This window comes from Athene noctua, chromosome 12 (assembly GCF_965140245.1).
Source record: "Athene noctua chromosome 12, bAthNoc1.hap1.1, whole genome shotgun sequence".
Lineage (NCBI taxonomy): Eukaryota > Metazoa > Chordata > Aves > Strigiformes > Strigidae > Athene > Athene noctua.
This window is the reverse complement of record NC_134048.1, coordinates 10,219,334-10,244,765: the sequence shown is the minus strand read 5'-3', so window position 1 is coordinate 10,244,765 and position 25,432 is coordinate 10,219,334.

The following is a 25,432-nucleotide window of genomic DNA, read 5'->3' as shown; positions in this document are numbered from 1 at the left end:
GTCTTGAGTATGTATTTCACTGCATAACATCTTGGTCCACTTAGTCTCAGGTGATGAAATGTACCACTTCAAAAACCAATCTGAAGAGCAGGCACTAATGGTGAAATGAAGTAGCTGAACATAAGACAACTTTTAAAGAAAACATGACCTTGCATGTCCAATGCAAGTTATGACTTCTACCAACAGGACATGGCACAAAATTCTCAAAAAATTATTCACTGTACATAGCAACAACCAGCTGCTCAAAATTTCCGTCAAAAGTTCAAAATAAGTGTAGATGTTTTATGACCAACATCAAGATAATTTACATGAAGCTTTTTATAAGGTAAAGAAGTTAAAAGTCAAAGTTTCTCTTGCCTGTTTTTTTATCTCCTGTTAGGATAGAGTTACTTCTAGATATATCAAAAGAAAAAATAATTCTAAAATTACATTATTTCTCTCCTGAATACTTCCACTCAATAAGCAGAAGTAGGTTAGGCTGTACTGCAAATCAGTTACAAGTTTGCTCAGGTTTTAAACCTGTGAAAAAGCCTAATTCAGATTTTCTATTTCTAAACAAACCCCCAAAATTCCCCTGGCTTAGGTTCTTGTTAAGAAACATTGATATATAGCTGCAAAATACAAGCTAAAAATCAAAACATCCTTTCTTACTGGCAGGTATTATGCCCATGCTATTCATCAGAGTACTACTGATCTTGCCACCAATCCCAAATTCTGTGCGAGAAGAAAGAAACCTCCTTCTTCTTTCCAAAATCTCAAACCACTGCAAATAACAATCATGTATGGTACTCTGGAGTTAGTACTGGTACCAGTGCTGTTCAGCATCTTTGTCATTGACATGGGCAGTGGGCTCGAGGCACCCTCAGCAAGTTCACCGATGACACTGAGCTGTGTGGTGCGGTTGACACGCTGGAGGGAAGGGCTGTGCCATCCAGAGGGACCTGGACAGGCTGGAGAGGTGGGACCATGTGAACCTCATGAAGTTCAACAAGGCCAAGTGCAAGGTCCTGCACATGGGTCGGGGCAATCCCAAGCACAAATCCAGGCTGGGTGAGGAGTGGATTGAGAGCAGCCCCAAGGAGAAGGACTTGGGGGTATAAGTGGATGGAAAACTGACTGTGAGCCAGCAACGTGCGCTCACAGGCCAGAAGCCAAACGTATGCTGGGCTGCATCAAGAGAAGTGTGGCCAGCAGGGCGAGGGAGGGGATTCTCCCCCTCTGCTCCGCTCTCCCGAGACCCCCCTGCAGTGCTGTGTCCAGCTCTGGGGGCACCAACAGCAGAAGGGCACGGACCTGCTCGAGCAGGGCCAGAGGAGGCCACGAGGATGCTCAGGGGCTGGAGCACCCACCTGTGAGGACAGGCTGAGAGAGTTGGGGGTTTCAGCTGGAGAAGAGAAGGATCCAGGGAGACCTTAGAGCGGCCTCCCAGTACTTAAAGGGGCTACAGGAAGGCTGGGGAGGGACTCTTGATCAGGGATTGTACGGATAAGATGAACAGTAATGATTTTAAACTGAAAGAGGGTAGATTTAGATTAGAGAGGAGGAAGAAATTCTTCCCTGTGAGGGTGGTGAGGCCCTGGCACAGGCTGCCCAGAGAAGCTGTGGCTGCCCCCTCCCTGGCAGGGTTCAAGGCCAGGTTGGACGGGGCTGTGAGCAACCTGGGCTGGTGGGAGGTGTCCCTGCCCATGGCAGGGGAGTTGGGACTGGATGATCTTTAAGCTCCCTTCCAACCCAAACCATTCTATGATTCTATAATTCTTAATTAGAAAATTAATTATTTTTGCAAAAGATGTGTCAGTGTAATCCTACATTCCCTGTAGGGAAGACCAAGGCTCTCAAGTTCACAGGTTAACTGGAGCTCCGTGTTTCTTTCCCAGTTCCCTCCTGCTGTACCACATGCTTTGCATGATGGACTAAAACGACTTGTAATTTTCTTTATAGGACAGGCTGATATGAAATCATTGAAAGCAATGCTGCATTTTGTGTTTTGGTGCTCCCAAACTACTTTTTCATTTAAAATAATAATAGTAATAATTTTGGGTAAGTTAATATTTTCTTTTCCAGATTTCCTAGCAATTCAATTTCCTCCTTGGACTCGAACAGCCTTAAATTCTGTTCCTGTATATTCCCCCCTTTATATTCTCCCCTATAGTTGAGCTCATGACATAAACTCAGATTTTGATAAAAAGTTCTACAAATAAGCATGCAGTTTTCCTTTTGCAATTAAGGTATCTTAGATAACATAATTTTTATTTTTAATGAAATTATGTTTTTAATCATGTCATTTCTGAAATGGAAAAAAGTAGGAAAAGAAATAAAAATAGAAATATAAAAAGCTTATGCCACATGTCTATACAGGCAGTCAGAAAAGTTGCAATCTCCCACACTGACTTTGCAAACCTCTGAACATTTAAAACACATTCTAGCCTTTCAGAGATCAGCTTCTATGTGTACACCTGAATTCAACTGGGCAACGAATAAAAACAAAATGCTTTTGAGCAGAAAAGAGCATAAGCAACCACTGAATGAGAGTCTGTGTCCTAGAAAAGGGAAAGCAAGCAGTGAATATAAAGCCCCTAACTTCTGAAAAAATGAAGTACCATATTTCTCCTTCCCTTTTAGCTTTTAAGACTCCATGTGCCAAGTTCTACTTCAGATTCCTAACATATTTTACTGTTAGGAGACCTAACACAATGAGAGAATAATGACTTGCAATAATAATTTTACTGATACAAAGAACCTTCCTGAATAGAGCATGTTTTTCCTTCAAGCCATGAACTCCCTAAAGTTACTATTCATTATCACCCTCTCTGAAAAACCAAGGTTCTCTTCCTGAAGTAGATGATGTTCATCGATTACTGGTCTCAAAGTACTGCCAAGAACACATTATTCCACTGAGCTCTTAGGACAGATGAAATCTATCCAGAGAATATCAGCAAGGACTCAACCAGCCCATTACCACAGAAAGGATGACTGTTCGGGGGAGTAGAGTCCAGAAGAGGGGGAGGGAGGCAAGCACACACACAACTGATAATTGAAACTATCCATTATATTGATTAATTTTTATTTTATTTGCAGAAGACAAACTTCAGCTCTTCCTCATTTCAAGCATGTTCACCTTCTCACTTTGTAGTGTTTAACTTGCATAATTAATCAGCTTCAACTATGAGACAGAACTACACAAAATTCTTTTAAAGAGGGATAACGAGAAAAAAGCTGGATACACAGTTTTCAGGACTTCAAAGCAATAATGTTTTCTTACAGATGCACAGCAGGGATTGCTTGAGGTAAGATATCTTTACTTGTGCAACAGAGACTCATCCTAAGTATTAATAAAGGGCTGACTTGCAAAACAAAAAAAGATTTTATTTTAGTCTAAAAAGTAATTATGGCCAATAAGACAAGCGTTAAGACTAACACCTTGAGCTTTAAAGGTAAAACTCCTTTAAGGTAAGACTCTTACTAAAAATCAGTGACCTGAAGAAAAACATATGACAAAAGCTAGCTTTCTTTTCTGTCATCAGCAGTAAAGTTACAAGTTTTAAGAATGATCTCCATCACTTTGTACTTTATATAGGACACACAGAACAGCACTACAAGGTTTTAAATGCCTTTTCACTGAATTCTCAAGAAATGCAGCTGATGGCAACATAACTGATGGCACAGAAGAGCCTATCATTATTTTATAGTGCTTTAAAGTCAGTAAAAAGTATACATTAAATGGGATCACAGCTCTTAGAAACTTGCAGTGTGCTGAAATTCTGCAGTTTCCTTCTACAAATATTCTACCTAAACATGAGAAAGCCAAAAGCCTTCTGATGTTGCACCTGAGTTTTTTCTGAACAAAGAAGTAACAGCCTGTACATAATCCATTCCCTCAACATTAATATAAATGATTTACCCACCTTTCTGTACAGCAGCGAATAAAAATATTATTAGTGTTAATGAAGCATCTTGAAAAAGCATCACATGACACTACGAAGCTTTGAGCTAGTATGTACAAGATGGCTCATCTCTTAGCAGATATTAAAAAGACCCAAAGATCCTTCTGTGTCTGCTAGGTAGCAACTAAACTCTAAATTATTACTAGTTATATCTTTGTCAAAAGAGTATCCAGTATCTCTTAGAACTTGGTATTATTTCATCCTCCAAAGCTCTAAGCAGTGATGGGAAATAGAGTTCTTCATGTGGGGGGAACCAACCACAGCAATAAAAACTATTTAAGACCATGTTAACATACAAAATATGGCAAGATCACCAGAACTGCTTCTGAGCAAATTCAGTCTGGAAATTAAAGTCCAAGCTACAAACAGAATAAGGTTATAGAAATCAAGAACAGTGGCCAAAGAAACATGAAATAAAAAAGTAAACAGTGAACTGCCATTTTGCAGCTGTATTTTTCAAAACATAAAATTAGTTGGTTGTTCATTTGTTATGCAAGCATTGTTGAACTGTATATCACTTAGACGATTATATTATTATAATCAAACTCAAACTATCAAAAAATCACTGATTTTTCTTCCAATGACATAGGACAGTACATTAAAGTAAATCTAATTAGAGTACCTTGAAGCAAGTGTGATTTTTTTTGTTTTTACTGAGTTACTTAATAATTGATCTTAAATATCCCAGCAGAGAAAGAGTAATTCTTATTTCCAGATATTTTTTCCACTTTTCTGAAACCTCAGCATCACAATTTTGTGTCAAACAATGAAGTTTTAAACCCTTATTGCAAGCCTGTGGGCAAATTTTTGCACCAAACATAACTTGAGCAGATCGCATATTAATAGCAGAAACCAAATTTCTGTGTATTTCTACAAAAGGTCACAGAAGACAAGACTGCCTTTTCCACCTCATTGCAAGATCAAGCCTGAGACAGTAAGATGATATAACCCTGTTCCTACCCCCTCCCTTTTTTTTTTTTTTCCCCCCACTCAACATGTTGCCTTTTCTTTCCCTCAGTGAAGTATCGGGGAGATCAAAAATCCCTCAATAAAGTTACACTACAATATCAAATCTGAATTTAATCTATGCTTCGATGAAGACAATACTACTGTTTCAGCTTTGTTATAACAATAACAATTTTTTCAGTAAAATCTTGACCCATATGCATAACCAATGAAAACAGAGTGAACTTTCCTGATAGACTTCAGAAAGTGTGAAAACTCAAAACTGATGGGAAATACCTTCAGGTATTCAATATGAACATCAGTTACTGATCTGAGTAATTTGTGTAACTCTCAGAGGCCCCTGCTTCAGTTGAATGAGTGACTCTCTGCCGTGACCCAAGCAGAATACATTCATTCCAATAATGCATCAATGTTAGCTCCCTAAAGTCCATCTGGAGAGTGCAGTGCATGCAGTGAGCCCAACTCACACTAGAGACCAAGCATAGCACACCACAGCTGCATCTTTTGTAAGATATGACAGCTCATACATGTGCAATTTAACATTAAACCAGTCCATAACAAAATACTTAATTCATTTAACAAGTGAAAAGCATTTGTATTTGGATCAACACAATGTAGCACAGTATATTTAATGTCCACAAAGGAAAATAATTTCATAAAATGAACTGCCCTAGAGATTTTTCTGTCCAAACACTCAGACACAAAGCTCTTGAACAGCTTTACCAGGTTCATAAGTATGAAGAAAGAAGAAGGTTTTTTAAATTTAAAAGCAAGCCAGTAACATTAAGTCTGAGGAGCAGAAGCCCAGCTTAGTTTCTTAGACTCCCAGAGCAGTGGTAGCCAGGCCTAGAAACAGATATCAGATGGAGAATTTGGTTCTGAAATCACTGAAGCAGTCATCTAGAGAAGCAAGAGTTCTCAAAGCTGAGCTCCCAGCCTTTGGGAAACTGTAGCAGCGATTATCTAAAAGGTGATCAAACTGACAAGACATTTTTTTAACTCTGCAGTTTTGGTCGTCAAAATGGCTTTACAAATACAAGAAATTTCAAGTTTTTACATGAAGCTGTTCATTCTTTCTGCAGATTTTGCAAATTTTTTTTTTTTCCACACAAGCTGTTCATAATCTACAACAAAACTACTTTAGAGTTCATAAAACCTAGTTAGAAGACATTCTAAAGGGATAGGAACAGAGGAATAGCTATCCTTAGTGGTAACAAGACATGCACTTCTGCCTGCATGCCCCATGTTCCCTTGTGCTCAGCATCCTGCATACACACACAGAGTATTCCAAGGGCACGTTTCTCTAGCAGACCTTCTCCAAGACCATGCTCGGTTTTGGTCCAGTCCCCCTCATTTTTTTTTCCCAGACTGTCACCAAAGATACTTTTAGCTCAAGACTTTTGGAGGCATACACTAATAACCAGGTAAAACACAGCCAGTTTACAACATGTTAGAAAAAGCACAACAATCCTAAATAAGAATTCCTTAACACTGTTTCAATAAATCTCATTCTTTTCCTGAAAACCCATAGGGGTCCATCACACCCTTGTATCCAAACCAGGTGAACCTACTGCAAAAGGGAACCCAATTATTTCTCTCCTACCCACAGGCCTCTATGTATATTAGTATTCTTTTACTAGGGAGGCTTCTGTTAACATTTCTTTGTCAAATTTGCTCCTTTGTCTGGCTCTTGATAACATCCCACTGCCTCAAACTCTTTCCTCTGACAAGTGAGCCCGATTAAAATGCTACAGCTCAGTTAAAATCTTTTAGCCTTAGAAACCTATATTAAGATTTAACAGTTGATCCTTAGACCTCAAGTAGTGTTGGAGGTATTGATAAATGCATTCATGATACAGATATTTTAATAAATAGCTTCACAATATCAGCTGGAATTTTTAAATTGCATTGATACGTCTGACAAAGCAGAATAAGTGCAAAAGGCGCTCAAGGCCACATTAGATTTATCAGATCTACGTAAGATACAAATATAGCAAACTGGGGTTTTAAAGACTGTATAGCTTCTTAGCAAAGTGAAATGAAGCTGAGGGACAAAAGGTGTCATATCCTGTCCCTGCATTTCTTTTATTATTTATTCATGAAAACAAAAGAAAAATCAAGAAAACCTACTGATTTTACACTTTTACCCTAGCTCAGCTATCTAACTTTGAGATGAAAAAAAAAGTTACTTTCAATTGTAAATCTACCAACAAAATGCCACCAAACCATATGATAACACCCTCTACTGTTCACATTTGTTACATTTTCACTCTGTGTCAACTAGTTCGGCAAAATGTTGTTATTTCTTTACATTACAATGTAGCAGGAGCTGAATCACAGTGCCATGATGTGAATTAGCTTGTTCGTCAGAACAAACTTTAAAACACCACTCCCCCTTCTTGGTCCTGAATATAGGCAGCAGTGGTAATTGGCTGTTAAATAATTCTAATTAAAACCAAGCAGGTTCATCCTAGATTTCCTCAAGTTAACCCTGATTAGTGGCTTTACACAGACTGCACATCTTTGCTGAAATGATTAAAAGTGAAAGTCCCATTTAAGCAGCAGTAAAGTACATTCTGCACTCAGAAGCATAATAGCCACTTATATTTCACTTAAATCCTACCTCTAACGTCCAAGTTCTGCTTTCTAGCTAGTTTCTTCACTTTCTTGCACATAGTATTTCCATGCATCTGTCACTACAAACACCTACAAGTATGAAACAAGAGGAACCAAAACAAAAATACTCTCAATTACGCAACTGGAATTTAATATGTGAAGAAACCTATATAACACACACACTACTGAGACCCTGGTACACATCTTACAGGCATTCGGGTCTTCCTTTAAAAAGCTGACTTCTCTCTCTAAACTGGAAGTAGGAATACCTCAAGATTTACAGACTAACATATTCCAGATACAAGTAAATGATATTGGGAAATGATACACAACTTATTCAAGCCTTATTATACCAAAACTCACTTTTTTAAATTAAGACACAACATTTCACATACTCCTGTGCTTTTTTCTTTCAGATTAATAACCCACATTTATCCCTTTTAAGAACTCTGCTACAGAAGAACACCTGTTTAGCATCTTCATAAATGATCTGTATGAAGAGATCAAGTGTTCCCTGATTAATTTTGCTGCTGATACCAACCTGAGCGGGGAAGTAGACACTTTGGAAGGGAGAACCACCCTGAAGGAAGACCTAGATAGGCTGGAGGCGTGGCCTAACAAGAACCTCCTGAAGTTCAACAGGACAAGTGTAAGGCTTTGTGCCTAGGAAAACACAATCAGGTGTGCAGCACAGGCTGGGATCCACCCAGCTGGGGAGCAGCTCTGTGGAAAGGGACCTGGGGGTCCTGGTGGACGACAAGCTCCGTGTGAGTGAGCAGTGTGCTGCAGCAGCAAAGCAAGCCAACGGGGTGCTGGGCTGCACCAACAAGGCATCACCAGCAGAGATAAAGAAGTCGTTATCCCACTCTACTCAGCGCTTGTCAGGTCACACCTGGAATGCTGTGCTCAGTTCTGGTCCCCACTATACAGAAAAGACGTGGCCAGGCTGGAGAGGGCCCAGAGAAGGGACACAAAGCTGATCAAGGGGCTGGGAAGCCTGCCACAGCGGGAAAGGCTGAGAGAACTGGGTTTGTTCAGCCTTGAGAAGAGAAGGCTCAGGGGAGACCTTACCACCATGTTCCAGTATTCAAAGGTGGCTACAGAGAAGATGGAGACTCCCTTTCTACAAGGAGTCACGTGGAAAAGACAAGGGGAAATGAGTACAAGTTACTCCTGGGGAAATTCTGGTTGGACACAAGAGGAATTGTTTCACAATGAGAACAATCAGTCACTGGAATAATTTCCCCAGGGAAGTGGTGGATTCCCAAATGGACACTTGTGAGATTCAGCTGGACAGGGTGCTGGGCCATCTGGTCTAGACTGTGCTTTTGCCAAGAAAGTTTGGACCAGATGATACTTGAGGTCCCTTCCAACCTGGTATTCTGATTCTATCATCTAGAAAAATATGTTTTGTTTTTTATGGAGCCTTTTAAGACATATCAGACTTATAACAATGCTTTCATTCACTTGACAAATTGATAGAATTTCAGGGAAAAAAGCAAATCAGAGTTGAAAAAAAAAAAAAACCAACAGCTGGTCTAAACACAAGGCACTAAAGGCACCCCATCACATTCTAAAAATAGAAACACTTGAATATAATTACTGCACATCTTCTCCAGGGGAAATATAGTTAATGTGCCATTAGTTACAACCCACTGATTCAGACTAGAAATTCTGAATGCTAGTATAGACCTGTCTCTGTCAGTGAAGCTAACCTATCTCAATTTTACATTGTAAGTGATCTTTAAGCAACAAAAGCAAGAAAGGGATTTTTTTCCACCGTTAAAAATATTATCATAACTATTTTGAGCATATAATCTAGAATAACAGAGCATTATAGGAAAATAAAGCTACCATCCATCCATCTGATTAGACCATGCTCATCTTTATATTTTATCAAAGCTATTTTCAAAATTCACTTTGCAAATCTTAGTTGTAACTGCAAAATAAAGCAATATGCTAGATTGTGAACACGTACAAACACAGGGCAGAATCTTCCTTGTTTTTTGCATATCTTCTAGTCTTAAAATAAGGAAATATTGTGCATGAGGTACATGTGATGCACGTCCACGCACACACTTGTCTGAGTGGGAAGAAGGGGGAGGAAGATATACAACAAAAAGATACAAACAGAATCATGTGTAAAGAAACTGCATCATTCACCTGCTCTTCTACTGCAAGAACTGCTTCACAACAGAATCTGTATCAAGCCCAAAGCAGAGCTGGTCAAAATTTCTCTCTTACATATTCTTTCCCTCTAAATCACTGTTTTCTAGCAGGATAATACTGAAAGAGAAAGCATTCAAATGAAGATCATCAGCCTTAGTGATTTATGAAACCTTTGCTAATACTATTTCTCTTTTACATTACAATGGTTAAGGAAGCAGAACCTTCTGAATTTTCTGTACAGTCCTTCAATAGTTTTTTATGGCAAAGACAACTGCAAGGAATGTGGGACCAGAGAGACTAGAAGAAAGCATAACTTCCTCTCAGAACAAGAGTTTCAGCAGAGCTGTGACACAGCATCTCATCTTCTCTATTACTTTGTCACAGACAATCACACCTAGCAAGAAAACAGAAGGCAGAATCAATAAAAAAGAAAAATAAAAACAAAACAAAAAACCCCCACCAAAACACGCTTTGTTCTAGTTTCTACCAAAATCGTCTCCATATCAGTAAATCACTTTATATAGGTCCTTAACACCTGCCATAACATAAATGTTGAAATACACTTAAATTATAAAAAGTGACATATAAAAGCATAAGTAACATTGCATTTTCCAGTGAACAGCTCTCCTTTGTAAGATGGGGATCTCCCATCTCCACATTATACTATGGACTTGCATCACATGGGGCAACGTTCCATTAAAAAAAAGCTTAAGATGACAGTGAGATACTGAATTTAGAATTTAGATATTGAATTTAGCTTAGAATTTGCTACTTCAGAGTTTAGAAAGAAAGTTCTCTGGATCAGCTCCCCATGTCCTCAAATATTAGACTCTTCTTTCCCCAGCAATTTAACATTTCACAGAATCAAACAACCTCAAATGTACCATGCAACTTCAAAGCCAAGAACGAGTCTGCTTGCAGTCTAGCAATACTAAGTCTCAGACGATAAAAGGTATAGATTTTGCCCAATATAGAATAAGTACTAGGGAAGATTTTCAACTATGAAGTGGTGAAGAAGAGAACTCTGAGAAGTTATCAGAGCACAATCTACGTAAAGTCAATAGAGGCAGCCTTGTAACACAGCACAGCATCCTAGAGATCTTCAGAACAGCACCCTCATAGCCCTGTCATGTGACAGAAATCGCTGATTAGTATAACATACCGTGCAGTAGCATCCAGAGGTCTTTGATGCAAACCACCATATATTTACACAGAAGACAAAAAAGATAACTACTACCACACACACACACAAAAAACCCCAACCCAACTCCTCAAACTATTCTGGAGCATATAAAACAAAAATTCTGCTGAATTTTAGTGAGTTTGAAATCTACAGAGATGCAACAGCACATCCTCATATATTTTTCAAGACCTAGGGTTGCTTAGGCAAGAGACCTTAGTGGAGAGAAGAACACAAGAGCATTTCCCCTAAGACTAACCATGGAGATGAAGTATGTCTGAACTGACAGAGAAAAATAACCACATACGCCAAATACATTTGATCCATTTTTAATTATTCTAAAACTCAGTTAGAAGAACACAGAAGCCAGATACACCTCTTTCAAAGAAAGCTATAATATATTCAAGATTAAAAAAACCCAACAAAACAAAACTTAAAACAGATGGGACACAGTCAAAACAAAAATAAACCTACTAATCCCAGTGGGTATGTTCTTCTAACAGTTAATATGTAACAAGTTCTTCTCACCATATGAAATGTTGAGAAGACTGATCTGAAGAAAATGTGAGGTTTTTAAATATAAAAAATAAACTGTTTCACTTTCATCTGTTGGTTGAGTTGCAAAAAGCAGAAGTATTACATGAATGTTATGCATACATACATCTGAAGCTATTTGATTTGAATGCTGAAACTTCCCAATGCCAAAAAATCTGAAAGATTGCATTTAATGACATCTTTGAAGCAGACAGTGGCTGCTTTTCATGAATTGTTAATTCCTTACATTATTTAGAATACTCTCTCCCTATATTAGAAAACAGCACTAGATGTGTAATAACTGTTATATTGATTATAAGAACATCTACATCACCATTTTCATAGTTTATTTCACAATATATATTTAGTCTTTCTAATTACTATGGAGATTCTATAACACTCTGTACACGTACTTTCCTTCAAATGACCAAATCAGTATCCTGTTGTCATAGCAGCAAGTTGCTTTTTGACACCCAGACTAGTGAGGTAGCTGTTATTGGAGTCCAGCTAGGTAAATTACCTCATACATCCATCTGCTTCTGTAGTGGGACAGAAGGGAAAGGCCTGCACTGTTTCTGTTCCACCCACATCTCCTGCATCTCAGTCTTATGCTTTGCATGTGTACAGACTAGAACTTCAAAAAAGCAACAGTGTTAAAGCAGGATCTAAGCTACCTTCCTTCACTTTCAGTTCTCAGAGCTCTCAATCAGTGAAAAAAAAGAAGAAAAAAAAAAAAAGAGAAGGACACACACACACACCCTTGTTCAAAAACATACATTTTTCAGCAAGAATACAGATATCGTTTTCAGGACAGTATTAAATTGGTCAACAAAACCATACAGCAATAGCTACTATCCTACTACTGATGCTCCAACTCCAAACTCATTCAACATGTCTCAAGCATTCTGAAAGGCCAGAGGAACAGGTAGGCTTTTCAATGTACCTTAAATAACCATAATTATAACCTTAAATAACCTTTAATAACCTTTACAGTGTGCCTTAAATCAATATATTTGACCAAAGCAGTAAAAATGCAAAGCCATTGAATACTTGTCTAAGACCAAACTATCAGGTGTCCATTCAGCACTGACCCTGTTTTGGTAGAAGGTCTCTTTCAGCAGAAAGGCATCTATGATTCTGCAATTGCAGCCCTGCTGTAACAAGCATACCTAAACATTGAAATAGATGGTGCTTGCTGTAAATAATTACAGCAATAATTTTACTGAAAATGCTTTAACTAATGCCTTGGCTCAAAAATCAACAACGCTGATCACTAGTATCAGATCCAGACAGCATACAGATTTTTTCTTAATACTGTAAAGCCACATAGGCAATTCTGATAATTTTTATTCATAGTCTCTCTAAAGTCAGTAAGATCCATAAGAACTGATCCAGTAAGAACTGATAACTGAGTTTCACAGACTAAGAAAACCTGATGTCCCTGTAGACTGCAACACGAGCTTTTAAACAAGAGAGTTGTTGCAGTTCTCACAGCATAAGCAATGAAAGCGAGAGGTGTGACACACCTGCACAAAGCCTCTTAGTGCTGCACATCATTTCTCTTTAACGTGCCTTGGGTTAGAAATATCAGGTCTAAGTGTCCTAAATATATAATTCTCCTTCCAAAACCTTGATCATCATTTTCTGATCATATGAAAAATGTCTGTGAACAGATCCAACATAAGCTACTATCTTCAGGAGTTCCACATGTATTTTTTTTCCCCAATTACAGCCAAGCAGGCAAATGTTCTTTTGGTAGCCTTTTCAGAGGTTGTTCTCTCCACAGCTTTCTTCTCCAAACACATTAACAGTGAGTCACAAAGATAAATGCATGAGCAAGTGAAAGAACAAGTGTGTGTTGAAACAGACCACATGAATAATTCAGTCTCTGCTTTCCCTTGTTCTTGCTACCCACATTAATAGTCATTGTTCCTCTCTCCTGATTATAAGCATTTATCTAATCCATCAGGAAGTAGCCTCCTGAACATTAGCTTGCCACCTTTTTCTTTGGCAATTAAAAAATGCTGCCATGAGTGAGATGCTAATATTAAGTGAAATTAATTATGCAATAGTCAATAAAAATATTTTTAAAGAGGATGCAAGTTTTAAACATTTATATAATTTCTTCCACAGTTTCCTCAGTGATCTTCCTGTAATATGGATTAAAAATGGAAAAAATTCTTTTTTATTGTCTAGAATAAATAAGACACCAAATGAGTTTAGAGTTAAACAATGTTCATGCACAGCACATCCTAAAATAACTGGCATCAAGTAAACAAGGGGGAAAAAAGGGGAGAAGTATAGAAGCTCACTATGGAAAAATGCTTGCTATAAGAGCGCACACCAGGTTTCCTACATCTTCGAGATGCAAATATCGACCACATAAGTAACGTCGGCCCACTGCATTGATAGAAGATCTTCATCAGTATCAAAAGGTGACTTCTTGAGTACAGGCTTCATAACTACTTATTTCAAAGATGACAGTACCTTCCCATCCTAGTAAACACAAAAGCCATCTCAAACAAATGGATAATAGCAGCTTGATGTTGACAACTAAATTTCATTCATTTGATTAAATTTACACAAATATTGAACAAATCCAAATGTCAGGTCTCATTCAGGCTGAGTAAGAAACAAAAGACCGTATCTTCCTATGAAGTGAAAGTTAAGCTTACCTTCTAGCCATAAAGGAATACTCCACTGCCAGAAAAAGGCTAGGCTGGCAAAACAGCAAAATGCAAAACCTGAGAATTTGCAAGTAAATCAACCAGCAGTGCCAGAGGTTCAGCATCTCCAGCTACTCCAGATGAATTCATCCTGATGGAGTAATCATCTGGATCGACAAGGAACAAAAGACTAGTTGGAAATAAGCTTCCTCTTTTTTTGCACAGGGACAGGAAAGAAAAAGGGGACTGACTTCTCTACAAGAGAAGAAAAGACGATGCAGAGGCAAGAGGACCAACATTCAAGCCTCCAGACCAGGTAAGTTCTCAATGCAGAATATCCTTTAAGGAAAACATTTCCTTCCCTACAGTTCTCAGGTTTTTGTTTCTGCTGAATCAGCTCACCTGCTTTCAATGTGTATAACAGACTTTAGTAAGAGGCATATTTGTATTAAGAAATTATATCTACAATCATCCTATACAAGAACTCACAAGTTCCAATAAACCCACAATGCACTCTTTATTGAGATAATCCATCCCAGAAAATCTCCTAACCCACATATTTAATCCAAAACAATGTTGGAAACAACAGTTGCTGGAGTCCTCTATGTCATAAGGTCATATATAGCTATCATATATAGCTATATATGATATAGATATCATATCAGCTTTTCCTCCACTTGCACACAGGACTTGAACATCTTATTAGCTCCACTATAATACTAAAATCCCATTTGTGGAGAAAGTCTAGTTCATAGAAACCAACAATATGTGCATGTATGCATTTAAAAAAAAAGAAAAAGAAAAAAGGAGGTAGAACTCTTCCTGCCTCCACCACTTTTCCATCCTCTTGTTCAGTTTCATTGGTTTGAGTTCTTTTTTTTTCCCTCTGGGGCCCATACACATTTAAAAAAAAAAAAGTATAACCCAGGCTGTAGCCTCAATTTCAGAAAGAAAGGTGTTGGAGAGTGATTTAATTACTGTGATGATGCTTAGTCCCATTAGGGTGACCCAAAGTACACAAGGAATTTGCACTGTCAACACAGATAAGGAATTTCATCAACTCTCATCAGTTAAGATTTCACCTTTGACTTAAATTTTCTTCTACCCTATTATCATTACCAAACATTTTGTTCTACAGGGGGTCTAAACCATTCATGCAGATTTAATTTATGGCAATTTAAACTGTGTCAGAAAGTTAATAGCTTAGGAATAATGCATGTGTGTCTTACTGAGTTTAATCAGTGCCCATTAATGTGCCTGTTATTTTTGCCTTTTTGTTATTCATGCGTTCTAATCCAAAACTACATTTACATTGAGTGGAAACCAACTTACCCAACTCAGATCTCAAAATAGATACCTAACTTGCCCAAACACTTTCTTCACTTTTTGAAGGGAGGAAATTCCACTTTTCCTTTTTGGAAGTACAAATAAATACCATAAGTAAAAGGAGATCTAAGCTCTTTAATATACATCGGTAGTGTTTTAGAATCTCATTGTCCTCATCTACAACTCAATTGAAGAGTTTTACCTCAGTATAAGAGTGGTCCTACCATGGCATGAAACAGGTGCAAGGGAAAAAATGTTCAGGTAGTAAGGTAGACATACTTACAAATTCTTTTGTTTGAACAAGGAATACATTAACTAAAAAAATCTTTGACTACTGAGCTGTAGAAGTCACATGAACACATTTTAAAATGCAACCTGCAGTACCAGCAGATGAAATGTTCTAGTACAGACAGGCAGAAGTCCACCTACCAGAAAACATGAGGTGTTAGCAAAAGAATTTTCAAGTAGGATAGGCAGTGAGTTGAAGCCATACAAAGCAATGGTGATGTTCTAGATCATTTTAACAATTCAAGCCCCATGGAATGTAACAACCTTCTGGTTTCAAGGCTGACCTCTGATGTTTTCAGGTTGTAACCTTAATAGTTTTGCACCTAAGTGCACAGGTCATAAATGTTTGATTTATTGTGTTCAGTGTGGATTTTGCCCACTTTCAACTGATAAATCTCTAGTACATATATTAAGCACATCCCATCTGAAATCATAGCCATCTCTCATTCATACGAGACAACAGGCAATACAAGCTCAACCATTATACAAGGAGTTTATAGTCTGCGTTACACACTGCAAATGTTTTGGCTTCACAGGGACACACTGGACATGTTATTGAAAGTTAATGACAAATCAGCGATCAAAAACTTACTCTATTTCAGTTCAGCTGCATATTTGTTTGTAATCTACATTTTAAAAATACTAAAGAGATGTTTGCCCAGAAGTTTAGATTGCCCAGTAGTTGTACTGAAGTCATGGCCATCTGCAAATGCTAAAAAAAGGAAACAAAACAACTCAAATGAACAATTAAAAGGCTGGTTTTATTGAAGTAATTACATTTTTATTAATAGAAATAAGTTATAAAAGTTCCCACATAGATCTAATGATTACAAATATTTGCAAATGTACTTTGATTTCATTTGTAAAAAAACCCCACTTATTCAAACATGATTCGTTTCTGCAAACTCAGATTTTGAAGTAAAGAGCGCTGCAAAAATAAAGGTAAGTATTAGCATTAATAATTGCTAAGAAAGGAGAAGAAAAATCTCACTAAATGCATTTTCACAGCGGGGAGCGAAACAGAGCATCTCAGTGAACAGTTGCATTGCCATAGAGTTCCTTGCAACCCACAACGCCAGAAGCAGTGGCTTAACCTAGTTTCTGTGGGCACAAGACTAGAATCTATTGCTGAGTGCAGCTGTCAGAGCCACCTGCATATCTTTGGCTCCAGTCAAGTCTCAGAAGTAAGACAAAGGTTGACTTCAGGATGCTGCGGTGTCCATTTTAATTTATATTTGTAAAAAAAAAAAAAACCACACCAAAAAAGCAGCCAACATAAACCAGGAATGTTGGAAGCTGCTAACCATGTATGCCTAGAAGCTCTGGTTATACAAAGCTGGTATCATTTATACTTGTCATATTTTGCAGTATATACAATAATGTCAGTTCGACCTTTGTTTCTACCTGTGTGCCTACAATGGCCTTCCCTACCTTATTTAGAGCATGTTTCGATTAGCCAGCTGCTACTGCCAAGATTAAATGGCAGGCAAAGCCAACTGCATGGAAAAAAAATGAGTCCCACAGATAAAGGAAAAAATAAGGTAGGGACTTCCAGCTACCAGCAAGCTAATTCAAACAGTTCAAATCATCACTGTAAAGTTCAGATGATTATCTGGGCTCTTCCAGATTTAAGTTTAACGATATCTAGAACAGTAATTAGACTGACTTTTTTGAAGTGTATCTATTCCAACACACCATTCTCTACGTCCCTGTTCACTAAATCAGAGAGAAAACCCACTGGATTTAGCTGTGGACTCCATAGACACTCTCCACTAAACATGAGAAAGACAAGTTACTGTTAAAAAATTTTCTTTACAGACCCCAAAGACTATTCTTGCCCACTAACAATGCAATATGGAAGACAACAGGCTGACTTGACATGTCCCACAAAACCTTCCTCAGCAGATATGACCTGTTTCTGGGAGGACACCTTTGGGCACTCTAGACACACACAGAAAAATTCATTTTCTATTTTCTGAATCCAGAGTTCATGAAACCTGAGCAAAGTGAATTTTGGCAGGTTCACAAACACAGGCTGAATAACAACGCAACATTCTGATAAGACTCAAATATTCAAAGATCAATAAATAAGCTATCTTCTAGTTTGCTTAAAGTTTCACAGACAAGGTGAAAATGTTGGAAAAAATAACCAGAACAATAAATTTATAAATACATATAAGTATTAGAACAGCTCATGAGATAACACTAGAAATACTTCCATTAGTTGTTTTTAAAAACCCACATTACTAAAGAAATCAAGACTGTTTTAATGGATACCTCTGGCCTACTTAACAATCATGCTGAACCCTCCACCTGTTCCCTGCACTGGGGAGTTGTATGTACGTAAGGACACAGTTCAAGATACACTAGCTTTCAATATTTTTCATCTATAATATACTAGTTATACTATGACAGCACCCCACTTGGATTAGATAAACTCTGCTGAAAAGTAAGTTTTTTCTCTGTGCGGCAGTGCACTTTGTGATATATATGCTTGAATACAGATTTATGATCAGGCTTGCACTGTCAGATGCTGTGCCAGTTTTAGGGAACAGCTGTGAGAGAGCTATAAAGCCTATCATACCTCTGAAACAGCTAAAGACGACCCAGCAGACCAGAATACATGGATGCTCCTCAGCACGTATCAGAGTGACTATCTATTAAAAAGTATTTAGTCACTTCACACTAAGAAGATGGACATTTTGCTCAGACAAGACAAAAAGCATTCACACAATCCATTCTGCCCGCTCTGGTTTGTGAGCATTATTTCAACAGACAACGGCATCTAAAACCCACACGCCTATTTCTGTATTGACAGTCTGCTTTAATAGCACATACCCCTATAGCTCAGCAACCAAAGGTGATCTTCAGTATCTTCAGGAGAGGACCACGGAACTGAAAGGGAGCATACAGCTGGCTGAGCCCAGCCCTGGATGCCGACCTGCTGGACAGCAGGGCTGGGCCGGGCAGCCGGGGCAGAAGCCAGGCGCCAGGCTGAGCCCCGTCCCGCCAAGGGCTCAGTCGAGCCGCTGCTCTGCAGTCACAGCACCTGCGTCCACGCTGCACAACACAGTATCCATTCTCCCAACCATCTGAGGACTTTGAGACTTCACAGTTCCAAATCATAAATATTGCCTGTGTTCACCTTATCTTTGGAAAAGAATGGAGTAGGAATGCAGATTCAGGAGTAAAGAATCCCCTAACCAGATACTACTCTCAACTGAAATCCCAAACAAATAACTGGGGTATGTTTCTACTCAAATCCAGAAAGGTAACATGTTCCAGTCTTCTACTGTTGCCATGAATAAAGCTCAACAAAGCCTTTAAAGTTGCATCAGAAATACGCTATTCAGCTCTTGCTTATTTCTGTTGATCATTTGTAGCTTTTTAAAACAACAGGTTTACCTGTAATAAAGCTTAAAATATGGCTTCTACTCAGGATTCATATATCTTGTCCAACATGGCAATAATTTAGTATTTTTAAAGCTGATTCATCTTGCTTCTGTGGCATTTGTATTCATTTACTCTCAGTGGATGCAGAAGCTGTTCATCTGACGCATCTTATACTTACAGACAAATTTGTAGTGTAAATTATAATCTGAAATATGTTAGGAGTTTTCTTATTTGTAACATGAATGCAAAATGCTACCTGAGATTTATGGGGTTTTATTATGCACACCAATAATATATGTGGGTTTTTTAAAAAATTCCTACAATTTAAAGAAAATCAACCATGTTTACTTTCCGTTTTGCTTACTTGTAAAATGATTGTTAATTTAGGCACAGAAAAATATTATGTTATTAAAGCTACCGAGTGCTGTCTTGGGTGAATAACTCATCTATTAGCCTGGGATCAATGCAAATTAATCCACTCAGCACCATGAAAAGGCTGCTTCTGCTCCTTATGTTTCATCAGAGTGGGAAAAGGTCTGATAAAGAATGAATGAATAGGCAGAACAAATAATTTGTCATACAACTTCCTTTTAGCAGCAGAGTAATTAATTTAGATAAATTATATCAAGTGTCCTGCATTTTATATGAGAATTTCATTAAAGTAATGATGCTTTGATTAAGTTCCCCTCTAACATGGATGATCTGCAGTAGAAATAACACTTCCATTCCCTGTTCCCATTTTCTTTTCAACATCCTCTAATAGTTCCTGGCTACCAACAGCTCATAGTCGTTGGCCAAAAAATTCTCTGCTCTGACTCCAAATGTATGCAGTATCCATATCATTATTACTTACACACCATCACAGAGCAGGGTACTCCACTGATGTCTTTATAAGATCCCTGCCTAAAGAACTTAGAAATTAAGACCTTTAATAATGCCCATAGTCACACAAGCATCTTATTCATAATGGTCGGTTTGGATAACAGTTTTCCTGCTTTGAATGCTTATACAAAACTAATCTGTTGCTGAATCAAGACCTAAATGCTATTTCTGGAACTATACCTGTAGAGCAGATAGATGTATAATTCAAATAGCCCATTTGTTTTCTGATTATTTCTCCATTTGATTTCTGTGGTCAATGACAGATTCTCTTGGTATGCAAATGGAAACCTTAAGGTCAACCAATCTCTCTCTGCTTGCTATGAAGGTATTTTCACAGCCAGGTTACAAATAAATAAATCTCTATGAAAGCAAATGAAAAAGATTTCAGTCATTTACTACAAACCTAGTCAGAAGAAAGCCATTCAGTATATGCCACTCAAAATCATAAAGTCAGGTCATCAGGTTACTACCTCAAATCCCAGAATGATACAGCAGCCAACATTATCTACAGTAAAAAGCTAACCTGAAAGGTGAAATCATACATTTTCAAGTGTGACACCTAACTGGGAGAGCTATTACAGTCCCAAATTAAGTGTACTGTCTGGGGAATAAAGCAAGCAGATATAGAGTACTATTTTAAAGTGTAATACTTCGTAAATAGTTCAAGCTAGTTTTCCAGAGGTCTGCCTGAGTTTGTTTTTCCCAGAGTACCACGGGACATAAACACTGAAAATTTACAGTGGCATTTTCTATTGTGATTCATTGCTAGAAGCAAGAGGTGCCTTTTACATTTATTTTCCTTGTCTCCTGAAAGCAAATTTCACCTCCAGTCAGTGATGTCTGAAAACAATTTTCTTAATAATTCATTTCATCTTTGTATCTTTTTACTAGACCCTCTTCTGACAAGAAAAAGAAAGGATGCTTCAGCAAGTCAGTCAGTGAGCAGCTAAGTTGCCAATGTCATTTCCACATTGTGGAAATTAACATTTTTTCAAGATGGTACATAAAGCATCAAATATGAAATCATTCAATACAGGAGTAAAAAGCCATGTTCTCAAATTGATTGGATTTTCAGTTCTGTTTTCCCCTCTCCCTGAATAAAATGAGAAAAGCCACATTTTTTAAAAAAAATTTAAATATCAAAGCTACATCCCCATTAAGGAATCTTTTAACCTCTCAGAAGGATAAAATAAAGTTATTTTTGTTCCCTAGATTTTAAAGGAAAAAAGGATTTTAAATAGCCACTAACTGATCTATCAATCTCAGTCATTTCAATTTATTGTAGCCCATGTTAGCAGAACAAACATAATGGCATCTGAAATTAGCTGTTCCACCCACTTATATTTAGCTTTATAAGATAACTTAATTTGCAGACTCAGACATCCATCAGGTAAAAGAAAGAGCAAAGGAACACTTGGCTTTGAAGAAAATCTGCCTTAAAAAAAAAAAAAAAAAAGAGGAAAATAATGTCCGTCAATCAGATGAGTTAAAAAACAAGAAACCACCTACTCTAGTGGGAAAAAGTACACAGATTTAATATATTTTATTTACTTGAAGAATCACAAGAAATAGGGCTCAACATGGTCAGTCTTTTCTTGCTGTAAAGATTAAGAACCTTGATCATCCATATGAATGAAAAAGCAGAGAAGTTAGTTTGTTCACAAAAAATGTCCTTGGATTTATTTTCTTTTTTTAAAAAGAGACCCCACATATGTGATGCTTCCTAGAACTTTCAGCAGGAGAGACCTCCAAACAGGATCAGGTGTCAGTAGGAAGGAACTACTGATACTTACAAAGTTCTTTCTTTTAACTGAGCTAGTTGTTGCATTTGATTCTTATACATGTCACTCAATTTACAGCACTAATTTACAATTTGATAAAAATACTAGATTATTTGGAAGTTGTAACATTCTCTCTTATTAGCTTTATACAAAAAGTATGTTATAGAAATAATTCCCACATCACTTAAAATTAATCAATTCAAGGTGAGAACAACTCTGCTAGATGATGACAAAACAGATTATTACCAACATACTTCTCCTTCCCTCCCTGATCCCAAATACAAATCACATAACTGTTTTTCTTCTTTTAGAGCCCCTTCAAAAACTCCAATTCCAAGGCATTTATGGGAATAACATTCTGTAGCATATCCTGAAGCTCCTTCAGACTAATATGGGCCAATTCACATGAGCACGCATGAATATGCACCCACATAATAGAATTTTGCTTACATTTAAAAAAATATTGATAGAAACTCCACTATAAACATCATATTATTAGAGTTTCTTGGAGATCTAGGAAGTTATGACTAGAATTTGGGCACCAAATAATATTCTCCCGCTTGGCAAACTGAAATTATTTACTCATTTTGCCTCCATATAATAAATCAATGGTTTCACGTCTAACTAACCTTAATTACAGCTATATTAAAACAGAATTATTTATTTTCCCTATCAAAAGTATCTAGAGAAGCTTTACTATGGTAGCTGTACCACTGAAAGCATATAAACTTCACAAAAGTATTGCACTGTCCTATTATACCCATGCTGCCCATGCTTTCTTGATTTGTAAATGCAACAAAAAGACTGTAATCTGAATGTTCCATACTGCTTTTTTCTATTCTTTTTCATGTCAGTGTCACCATATGTACTCGAACATTCCCCATGCATACAGTGTTCCTCATACAGTATTATTTCATTTTCCATCACAAAACAATGTCTTAGAAATCAGGTCTGTAATCTATACCTAGTTCACACATACAGCTCCTGATGATGCTGCCAATAGGGGACCAGCATAATGAGAAAACTGTAGAGTACTACAATGTGAGAGATACTTGGACCTAAATCAACGTATATGTGCCTCAATGCATGAGGTGAATAATTCCCATCATCAAAAACAAAACCACTGCTTTAAATGAATAAGCCTAAGGTAAAGAGTAAGTAATTTTTGAGTCCTAACTCCAGTTTTGATCAGAGATAGTAAAGAATTTTCTGAGAGAAAATTAGCTGAAACTCAAATGAATACTTTATAAGTTATGTTTTGATTGGGGAAGGAAGAGGAAGAAAAAGAACATTTGAAGAGCTGGAATTAAGTAAAATCAACATGGTCCATCCATCCCAGAAGAACGAGCAACTGAATGCAAAGCTGCCATATGCCAGTTGGGCCCTTACCACTGAACACATGCACTCTTTTATTTAATGTAAATGATACTCAGAGGAGGGAAGGAGGGAAGGAGGGAAGGAGGGAAGGAGGGAAGGAGGGAAGGAGGGAAGGAGGGAAGGAGGGAAGGAGGGAAGGAGGGAAGGAGGGAAGGAGGGAAGGAGGGAAGGAGGGAAGGAGGGAAGGAGGGAAGGAGGGAAGGAGGGAAGGAGGGAAGGAGGGAAGGAGGGAAGGCACCTAGAATAGTTGGAAGTCTTATTTAAACTATGCAAAGAAGTGGAAAGAACAAAAGCATCGCTCCTCTTCCATACCCCAAACACTTGGGGGTTCCAAGCTTACACAGAATGAAACTAAAAACTCCATTAGATATTTTCAAAAATGTTTTCATTTTCCATCTCAATTCCATTACTATTTTTAGCTAATTCAGAACCAGGTACCTTCTCTGGGCCAATTTCAATTCCCTGCTTTCCCCGCCTACTTCTTGTCAGAAACAATGAGATTAAATTTCCATTAACATTAAATAAAGATGCTTCTCATACTGCAGTTTGTTTGTTTGGTTTTTTAATCACAACAAAACCCCACTTATATTTTTGTGGTAGAAATGCACTGGTACTTGGAGTAGTACTAGTACTTTTAAAAATCATGGTTGAGCTCTATTCCATCAGACAATAAGTAAAGAAATACCACCTTCCTCCCAGACCACTGTCAGAACAGGATTTCACATAATCTAAATGTCTGTAGTATTCAGGGTTCATAATGAGTTTAGTAGTCCTAAAACTGGTAACTTTATATACCAACTGCCACAACATCCTTCCTACTAAGAGCGTGAGAGGGTGCAATGTCTTCAAATGTCCATCTTCCCCACTTATAGAGTGAATACAAATCATCTTTGCAGGTTATCCTGAGATGCATCCAGAGGTCAGCTGTCAGAAGTGAAGACTTCCTCAGAGTACTCTGCTAAATCGCCAAGGAAAAAAAAAAGTACCACTTTCTCACACAGAACTTTTATAGTACAACTTGTCTCTCATGACTTATCAGCAGTGTTGTCAGTGATAAATTTTTAAAGAAGTTTTATAAATAATTTAAGCTATTGCTTTATCTGCAATCACATTTTAAGTACAAAGGTTTTAGGAAAAGTTGCTACTAAATATTGAAGACTGAGTCACATATCAGTTATTAATACACTTGCTGTCTTCTCTAGAGATGGCCAGTGACTGACCAGACTGTTCCTATGCTGACCCAAAGTAAGAGCTAACACTATCCTTTATGCATAAAAAAAGCCTCTCAGAGCCTGAAATCACTATACTTAGCCTTTATTAATTAAGGTCAAAAATAAAACCTTAACTTGGGCACATCAAGTTCTTTCAGCCGTCTGTATCATTCTTCATGAAAGGAAAAATGTCCAACATTTCTGAGATAAGAGTAACTTCATTTATCATTAGTTTTCAGCTCACATAATCAAGCAATGTTACATCATCCAATTGCTCCCACTGATGTCCCTCATGCTCCACATTGCTCTGCGTGCTCCCCTGGTGGAGTGATACCTTCCCCCTGGGAAGTATATGCACCAGGTACATCTGATCCTGGAAGTGGGACTGTGGCTATAAATAGCTTGAGCACAGCGTATGCTGAGGAGACAGACTGATGTAGTAAGAGGACATCAGGCAGGAGCCTGTCCTGTTCCACCAGCTCAGGTTGCAGCTTTCCCCCCTAACCTGGCAGAACACTAACGCCTACATTTTGAAACGTACAAAAATTGAGTGCAACCACTAACTGAAGCTCCCTGAGTACTGGCCAGTCAGAGCAGATCTCTTGGATTTACCTACACAAACCAATTCCATCTAATAGGTCTTCTGACATTTGCGTATCAGTGCTAGATATGGAAGTGTCCTAATACAACAAGCTTTTGACAAACCTTGTGCTGCTACACATCGTGACTACTGCAGCAGCAGTAACAATACAGGTTTACACATTTAACTGCCAATGCTGAAGCACAAAAATATTTTTACCTTGCTATCACTGTACCCCCAATCCTGCTCCTCAAGAGTTGGTAATAAAAGGTGCCAGGATGACTGTGCCCTACGCCTGTTCCAGGAACAAACACTGGGGTTTTAAAGAGTAATATTAAAGCAAATTGGACTACTGGAAACCCTAGTTTAAGTTTACATTCTTGTTAATTTGAATTTATACAGAAATAGTAGACTTCAAGGATTGAAAAGTCATTAAGAACTCAATTAGCATTTCTCCACCATCTACAAATACATAAACAGAAAAAAAAAAAAAAAATCACTTCAGTAATCTTCCCATCA